This window comes from Elephantulus edwardii, unplaced genomic scaffold (assembly GCF_000299155.1).
Source record: "Elephantulus edwardii isolate Elephantulus edwardi_28Jun2011 unplaced genomic scaffold, EleEdw1.0 scaffold00297, whole genome shotgun sequence".
In the NCBI taxonomy this organism is placed as follows: Eukaryota; Metazoa; Chordata; class Mammalia; order Macroscelidea; family Macroscelididae; genus Elephantulus; species Elephantulus edwardii.
In genome coordinates this window covers 502,815-511,864 of record NW_006400047.1, presented here as the reverse complement: position 1 = coordinate 511,864, position 9,050 = coordinate 502,815, and the positions used below count along the sequence as shown (strand labels likewise).

The window sequence follows — 9,050 nt, the reverse complement described above, 5'->3', positions numbered from 1 at the left end:
GGGCTGGCGCCCCCGCCCGTCGCCCGCCAGGCGCCTCCGCTGCTCCACTTGCCTGCGCTCCGCGTCCTCTTGGCCGCTCTCTTCCCCTCTCCTCCGTCCCGCCCCGTCCAGTCCAATCGGCCTGGTTCCCACAGGCCCCCCTACCGCCCGCGTTCCTATGGACAGACGCACAGACACCTGCAGGTGAGTGAGAGCCCGCGCGAGGGGCGGGGACGAGCGCGCCGAGGCTGTGACCCGGACTATGGAGCCCCTTTGTGTGGGGGGCGGCCGCGCCGTGGTTGTTTTGCCTCCCCCGCGGCTGACGCGCTGTGACCCGGCTGAACCCTCCTTTTGTCTTCTTTGTGGGGGTTGAGGTCCAGAGCGGGAGCCGAGACCCGGCCGCAGGACGTTGGTGGCGGCAAGCCGGGGGATCTCGGGGTGGGAACCCCAGGCGGCGGAGAGGGCACCGGGAGCGGGGCAGCGGCGGCGCAGCTGCGCTCGCGTCTCCTCGGGCCGGCGCGCCGCCCAGCATCTCCTGTGGCTGCGGCGGCCGCGGGCGCGCTGCGTGGTCTTGGCTTGCTGCTCCACCTCTCGGGTTTGTTTGAGGTGGAAAGGAGGGCGGGAAGGGGAAAGAAAAGATCTGCACCTCTACTTTCCAAGTCTCGGAATAGCGGCGGAAAGAGGGGAGAGGTGCCTCGGGGCTTTGCGGGACTTGTTGGCTCCGTTTGGAGCCACTCTAGGTGCGCTCGGGGCGTGTGTGTGGGGTCGAGCAGCACTTCCCTCTCTTAGTTATTGTTTCTGACAGAGGAGGACTTTTCTCCGGCCCCCCGCCCCCAAATCTGAGGCATAGCATTTGTTATCAAATACATAAAAAAATTTATCTTCTTGGGTAAAAGAAGGGTGTGCTGATCAAAATTACACATACCCCCAAAAAATCCAAGACTTTATTTTTATTTTTATTGGCATCTTTTAATTTTTTTTTCGTTTAGAGACTTAACAAGTACGGAAAAGAAAAATAAAACCCAACAACAAACAACAGAAACCACGTGTCTCTAATTTTCATGCATATATTAACTTTTTTTTTTTTTAAAGTTTAGGGGCTAAGTTGTGTAATTCCCCAAACCCTTTAGGATTAGCATGACAGGATCTTCGGCGCATTCAAGGGTTAACAAGAGTCAGGTAGTGACAACTTCCAAAGTGGAGTTTACCTAGGAATGTAATAAACACCTAGTTACTGCTCAGTCAAAAACCTTCCTTTTTGCAGGTTTAAGGTATGAGGTATTTGACACATATGAGAAAACATAAATGTTAAAATGGGTCCTGTAATTTCCCACTCCTCCCATTTTAATGTATAGTGCTATATATTCTGTTGGATTGTATATGGTGAGTTTTTTGTTCTTATGTGCTGAGTCGGAAGTGATTCATAGCTGACCCTCCAGCTGGTTTTCAGAGGCAGTACAGTCCATGGGAGGAGATTGGCCATGCGCCTGGTGGATTTGAAGCACTTGCCTTTGGCATTACACCTTAACTTCTTACCACTAGGCCACCATCGTTAGTTTAGGGTTTTCAAAAGTATTTTAAGATGGTATCTCTGATTTGTTGTTGTTGATTGCTGTCCAGTCAAAAGACCTGAAGCCTTTCTATAATTATAGTTGTTTCTTTATTAGTTCGCTCTTTTTTTCCTTCAATGAACTGTGGTGTGTATTTGTAGATCTTCAAATAAATAAAGTTGATTCAGACTTTTAAAACAGATAAAGCATTAATATCAGTCTACTCTTGGAGGGAAAAAAGTTACATATATTTGGCTTTTTCTCAGTGTATGAGATTTTTTAATTGGCTAACTTAAGTCTGACACTTAGTTTTAGAAAAAGTAAATTTTGAGGATAGACAAATTTTATGCACAGCTACATGTAGAAAATGGAGGCTTTAAAAAATTGTCATCTAAGTTTGAATGAAAAGCATTAATGTAGATATGCTTATTACTTATTTAAATTTTCATCAAGTATAAAGTAGACAGGAATCTGAAAGATAATATACTACTGAATGTACTTATAATTAGGCAAACTGATTTTTCCCCTCTACAGAAAAGAGTATTTAACTGCCTAAATGCCTTCTAAAGAGAAAAACATATCCTTGATTTTGACCTAGTTACATTAACAGATTAATAATATATAATTTATTGCATGTGTAATATAATAAATGCTTAGGGTATACACTTACATTTTAATTAAAACCTAGAAGTTTCCATCTAACAATGATCACACCCATCTCCTTGGGTTGATCCTACTTTATTAGTTCCTGCTCTGATTTCCATTATAGATTAGGTAAACAAATTGAAACTGTGTAAAGACACAGAACTGTGACATACTCTGGTGCTGGTAGGCCTTTGAGAAATATTCCTTTTTTTTTTCCTATTAAGGGTATCTCAGAGAAGATGAGTACTGAAATTTATTCAGGTTTTATCATGAATCTAGAATGGAGTTGAGCCATTCCCAGCATTTCAACTCTTAAATACACATACTTTAAATCAGCTCTTTGAAGTATTAAGAAAGATAAGCCAACAAATTGAATTGCTTATTTAGGTATTTATAATTGTGTCAGTGGTACAGATAAAGTTCAGTAAAGACTCCTTATAAACTAAACATTAATAGAGCCTGTGCTGAGAATTGCTCTGGCTAAGTAGTTGTGCCTCACATTTCTCTAAAATTGTAGTGTCTTTGTGTAGACTGGCTAAGTATAGCACCTTTAAAAAAATCTGCTATGTAGATAACAATTTTTCTTTTACTTAATAATACTGTTTTATAGTTAGAAGCATTCCAGAAAACCTTTTATTTCCCTTTTGGTAAGTGATGTTTAGAAAAGCATATTCATTTTTGGCTAAAGTAATTTTTTTTCCTGTTGCATTATATGTTAAGACAAATAAAATGTTATTTTCAGAACTTAAGAATTTGTGTAAAATTGGAATTTTAACTATATCTGAGCAGTGTAGACCTCATGAAGCTGTCCACAGTCCACAGATTACTGGACTTTTCTAGCATTTTTCGGTTTACTGCATGCCAATGTGTTGTCATTAAAGGAAGGGTAAAATGGCCACTTTATGTTAACTAGAACCCTCAAATGACTAGAAAGCATAAGTAATAGTAATCAAATGCAAAGCTGAAAAGTAGGAGTTTGATTCTTTACACTAGGTCTGTGAATTTCAGGTGCTTCTTTTTCTTACTTTAAAAAAAACTAAAACCCAAAATTACAGTATGTTGATGACATGGACCTGATTGTAAAAGGTCCAGTGTTTTCCCATTCCAGCATTTCTTAAGAATAGTAGAGGCCCATGCTGATCCCCTGAAAATGCAGAATTCTTGGATTAATATTCTGCTACCAGATGTATGGGGCTGGCCCTAAAGAAGCTTTTTCTTTTGAACACTGTCAGAAATAGAGAAGCTGAAGGTTGGAGAGAAGCCATTTATTTTGAACAGTTTATTTCTTGACAGTTTGTGTTTGTAAAGAAACCTGTTCCAAATATTTACTAAAAAGATCTACATACTTGGGCCAAGAAACCCCACAGGTTTCTTTTTTTCCTTTAGAAATAAAGTTTCCATAGAGCTTAACTCTTATGTGATACTTCTTGACCTTGCTTCTGATTAGTTGATTTATGGACTTTATTTACCAGCGTGATTGGAGAATTCTTTTGCTAGACTGAAATTGCACTCTGCCTGGCTCTGGTCTGTTTCCTAGGTAACAAATGCACTGCACAGATTCCATAATGAGGACCACGGCTGGGTAGTTACAGTGTAAATTCTGTTGTTTGGTAAAGCTTAGTCTTAAATTCAAGTAAAGGTCAAGAAACCAAAAGTACTGAAAATGCAGATTTTTGAATTTTTATTTTGTATCCAGTACCAACAAAGTTTAATAGCATTTCCTGGAAAAGGGCAAATTATGCAGCAGTCTTCAAGTTTATTTTGCAAATTCCTGCACTTGAACAGTTGGTGAGCTTTTTCACTGTTTTAATACTGGTAATGCCAGTGCGTTTATTGACAGGATAGTTTCAGAAATACTTCATCATCCTTACAAATAAAAGCCAAGGTATATGGTTTAAGACATTGGTAAAATTTTGTATACTAAAGAACATCAAATCATTTATATGTCTAAAAGTCAGCTGTGCAACTTTCTGTGAAATATAATTAAAAAACTTTGAAAAAGACATTAAAACTTTTTTCTAACAGAATTGATTTTGTTCAATTAAAAAAAAATTTTTTATTATTAATTTTAATAGACATTTACAGAGGTTTTGGATTTCCATTCATTCATTGCCGCACTTTTCTCCCTGCCCACCCCTCCCCACCAGCTCGCTTCCCCCTCCAAGAGAAAAAGAAAAAAAAACATTAAAATTCCTTCATTAGTATACAGTTCCCACGTCCTTTCTCCCCACCCCCCACCCCGAGTACACTTCTCTATGCAACCTTAATTCTGGATTCCTGTGCTAAACATTAAAACTTTTAAGAAACTACTGTTGTTATGTGCTGTCGAGTTGCTTGCTACTCATAGTGACCCTATGTAGGATAGCCTAAACCCTGCTCTATCCTGAGCCGGCCTTTCTCTGACACACCTACTCCCATTACCCCAATCACTGAATTGATCCATTTCATTGAGGTCTTCCTGGCTTGCGCTGTCCCTCCACCCTCCCAAACATAATGTCCCTCACTTAACATGAAGGATTGGCCTTACCCCCCACCCGCCCCCACCCCTTCTACTGGTACCAGGAGGCAAATTTTTCTTGGTAGCTGCAAGGTAGAAAATAACTTTTCCCATCTGCTTTATTCTGTTCTCTTGAAATTGTTATCCTTTGTAGCAGTAAATGCAGGGCAAAAAGTAATGCATAACACTGATGTTGTTGTTGATTGCCATTGAATCAAGCAGGACTCATAGAGACTATATGAACAAAAGACCTAATGCCTTTCCATGACTATCATAACACTGATAGTAATTATTATCCATGTTTTAGAAACAAAACTTGCCCCGACAGGAATTTTGTTAAAATCTACTACAAATATTTGTACATTTAATATGTAAAAACTTTTTTGTTTGTTTGCTAATTCTTAAGGATTCTGTTAGCAGAAACCTTTTTTAAAAAAAAACACACTTTAATTCTGGAGAATTATATAAAAAGTTTCCACTGTTGCTTTATATTGTTTGGCTGGTTCTTTTTGGATTATTAACTAATTTTTATAGTACATTTTTCTTTCCAGGCATAGGATGTATCTTGGCTGGATTCTCTGTTTCTTCTTGATTTTCTTTAAAATTGATACTGCTTTGAATTTTTCTTTCTTCTCATTGCCATTGTTTTTATGTGCCCTTTCAGTGTGTAAGTCTTATTTTACTTTGTAAACATTTTTTAATGCTCATAGTTTTACCTCTAAACCTCAATTTTTCTATTATAAGGCTTCATATTTTCTGTGACAGTTAATACTGTGAACTCCAAATCAACTAAGACTTCTTCCAGCCTTTCTCACTTTTGAACACATAATTCTTTTACTCTCTGTGTTTGATTTTATGGCGATCTCATTTTTCTTTTGCATGAGAAAGATGGGACTTCTCCTCCCATGTGATGATATTGCCTCAGAAAAACGTGCTGGAGAGTCAGCTATGAATCAGTTTTGACTCGGTGATATACGATAACAATCCTTATTCGGTGTCCTAGAGGTAAGGAGTTGTGCTGCCAGCCCAAAAGCATATGATTTGAATCCACCAGCTGCTTTGAGGGAGAAGGATGGGCAGTCTCCTTCTGTATGATTTATAGCCTCTGAAAACCCCCTGTCAACTATAGGGTGTTTTTTGCTTGACAGCACATAACAACAACAGCAATCTTTTTTGAGGGGGCTCTGGTGGTCTAGTGGGTAGAGAGTTGTTAATAACCCAAAGGTGATGCTGCTCTAATGGTTCGACTCACATCAGTGACTCTCAGGGAGAAAGATGGGGAGTCTTCTTCCTTGTGATTTATAGCCTCTGAAAACTCATGGGAGAATCAACTATGTTGGTTCTAACGCGAAGACAGTGAGTTGAATCTTATCTATGTCCTTTAATGCCAGGTGGGCTACAGAGCAACATGATCAACCGTCTTGTACGTGCATTAAAATAGCTAGAGTGGGTGGAAGAAGCTATGTTAGTGTAGTTAGTTGTGTGTTGTGTGATTAAAGTTCAGCTGCTGGAATCCATCAGCTGCTTTGGGAGAGAAAGATGGGCATTCTCTCCTCCTGTGAAGATTTACAGCCCAGCAACTTGTTGGAAGGTTACTATGAGTTGGAATCAAATTTGACTCAACAGCAGTGAGGTAAAGTGGACAAAGGCTTTTTTTCTTTAGTTTATTTTTCATAATCATTATTATGTAACTTTTTCATGAACTGCTATTGGTTTTGTATCCAGCAATTCTTAGATATTTTGCTTCCTGGCATTGTATCCATCCCAGTGTTATGGCACTGTTTCACTTCCTCCCTGTGTTTCGATTTGTCCTGCCTTCTGAGCTTTATGTTTGAGCAGATGCTACCCTTTTGAATTCATATGGTTGGTTGTTCTTAGGATTGTGTTTTGCTATGGTGTTATTGTTCAACTTCTAGGCCTATAATGGTTTGGTTGAAAGTTGAGCCATGGATAAGATCAGTTCCAGGCTAGAAGAATGACTAGAAACCAGTCTCAGAGGCTCCACTAGTTGTGTCACATCATTCATCCTCCTCTTTCTCATTATTGTGTGGGTCTCCCACTCCATTCAGGACCTTATACTCTGGTCCTTTTTTAGTGGCAGTGGGCCACCGTCTTCTCGTTGTAGGGTTGAGGAGACTGGTATTTACTTGGTCCACTAATCCTTTGTACTGTTTGTACATGTCTTTTTATTCCCTTCATCCTTCTCTGCTTTGCTTTGGAGTCACACCCAGCACTGCACTATTGGGTAGGTTCTGTCTAACAGATACCCTTCCTTAAGGTTTCCAAGAATATGAATCATAGTCTCTGAAAGAGACTCAGGAAGAGACAAGAGGAGATTGCCAGTTTTTCTCCCTAGAGCTGCTGGTGGATTCAAACCACCAGTGATGCATAAACTTTTAAGTTAGCAGAGCAGCTTGCTATAGACTACGCCAGTTGAAACTTACTAGATTTTGGGATGTAGTTGGTACTCATCATTATAAAATTATGAATTATGTTATGCCAGTTGACTTAGCTGTCCTTTGAGACTCTGATCCCAAGCTCCCAATCTTAGTAACTCAAGGATGTTTTGTTATAGCTAAGAAGTTTCCATATGTTACCCCTGATTGTGCTGTTGTATACATGGGTGTATTCACAGCACATATGGGGTATATATTGAAGTTCTGTGTGACAGACTTCAGGCATGTTGCCAGGAGGGACCAGTTGGAGAAGGATATCATGCTTGGAAAGGAAGAGGTACAGTGCAGGAAAGGAAGACCCTGAATGAAATGGATTGACATAATAACTGGGGTAATGAGGGTAGGTGTGGTAGAGACAGTGAAATTGGCTCAGGATAGAGCAGAGTGCAGAGCTATTGTGCACAGACTCACTATGAATTGTAGTTGATTTCATGTCACATACCAACACCACAACATGTAGAAATGTCCATTACAAGCTAACTTCAAAAATAATGTGATCTTAGTTGTTATGTGTTATGTGCCGTAGAGTCAGAACCGACCCATAGCTGACCCTCCAGCAGGTTTCCAGAGGTAGTAAATTGCACAGGAGAAAATTTCTCATCCTTCTCCTGTGTAGCAGTTGGTGGGTTCAAACTATGTGCTTTTGGGGTTGTAGCACAGCTTCTTACCACTAGGCCTAAACTGACGAAGATGTGTATGATCCAAGCCACGGTCTTCAGAATTACTTGCTATATACATCAGAGAGCTGGTCAGTGACTGAGGATGACAGAAGAATCAATGCCTTTGAGTTGTAGTGCTGGTGAAGAGTATTGAATATACCATGGACTGACAAGAGAGCAAACAGGTGAAACCAGGCTACTTCTTGGAGACAAGGATTCTGAAACTCTGTCTGACATACTTTGAACATGTTGCCAGGAGGGACCAGTCCTTGGAGAAGGACATCATGCTGGAAAGGGTGGAGGGACAGCACAGGAGAGGAAGACCCATGAAATGGATTGATTCAGTAATTGGGATAATGGGGGTAGGAGTGTTGGAGACTGGCTCAGGATAGGGCAGGGTTCAGAGCTGTTGTACAAAGACAACTCAATGGCACACAACAACAACAATGTAGAAATTCCCCTGCTAAACCTATATGTGGTTTTACATATAATCTTGTTTGCATGCTCATACCTGTTCAGCTTGCCTATCTACCTGTGTACCTGCTCTTAGATTGTAGTTTGTTACTACTGATAATGCAGCGTTGTATGTAATGGTATTATTTACTTTTGCTGTCTGTAACTTTGGGGCACTTCCTTTGCCATAGTGATACTGTGTTGATCATTCCCTTCTTGTGTATTACCTTTCCTTCACTTTTTTTCCATTGAAGGAGTCCTGCTGGTGTTAGACTGAAAGGTTAACTGTTAAATCTTCCAGCCCCTTCACAGGAGAGAGATAAGTAGTCTCCTCTTGCAAAGATTTACAGTCTCGGAAACCTGATGGAGAATTTTGAACTGCAAGACAGAATTGACTCTACAGCAATGAGCTTGGTTTGTTTTACTATTTAGTAAATTTTCCTCCCATTCCTGTTGTCATTATTTTTTTCTTTTTTTTTTTACTTTTTTCCCTTTTTTTTTATTGGGAAAAACATATTGGGAGTATAAGGAGGTGAGGGTTGGGGGCAGAAAGGTGAGGATGGGCCAGGATGCAGTTGCAGAGCTACACAGTTTGGTCGGTGGGGGGAGCAGGTGAAGGAAATGATGAGGGTCCAGAGGGGACCAGATACTACAGAGGAATGACAAGCATTTTCCAATGGTAATTAAACCAGCTGTCTTATTGATTTGAGAATTGGATGCTGACTCTCTGGATTCTTCATGCTGAACAGGGGCGTAGATATAAAGGGGGGAAGGGAGGACGCTTTATCACCTTACTGGTGGTCTTGGGTTA

At 40.3% G+C, this 9,050-nt stretch overlaps 1 protein-coding gene across 1 annotated transcript in view; it reads left to right on the top strand.

The window, feature by feature from the left end:
- The first annotated feature begins 41 nt into the window (after positions 1–41).
- KIAA1958 (KIAA1958 ortholog) overlaps positions 42–9,050 on the top strand; it is a 182,544-nt gene continuing 173,535 nt past the window's right edge. Inside the window, exon 1 of the mRNA XM_006900843.1 lies at positions 42–183. The gene's annotated coding sequence lies outside the window, so the exon portion shown is untranslated. The remainder of the gene's footprint in view (positions 184–9,050) is intronic.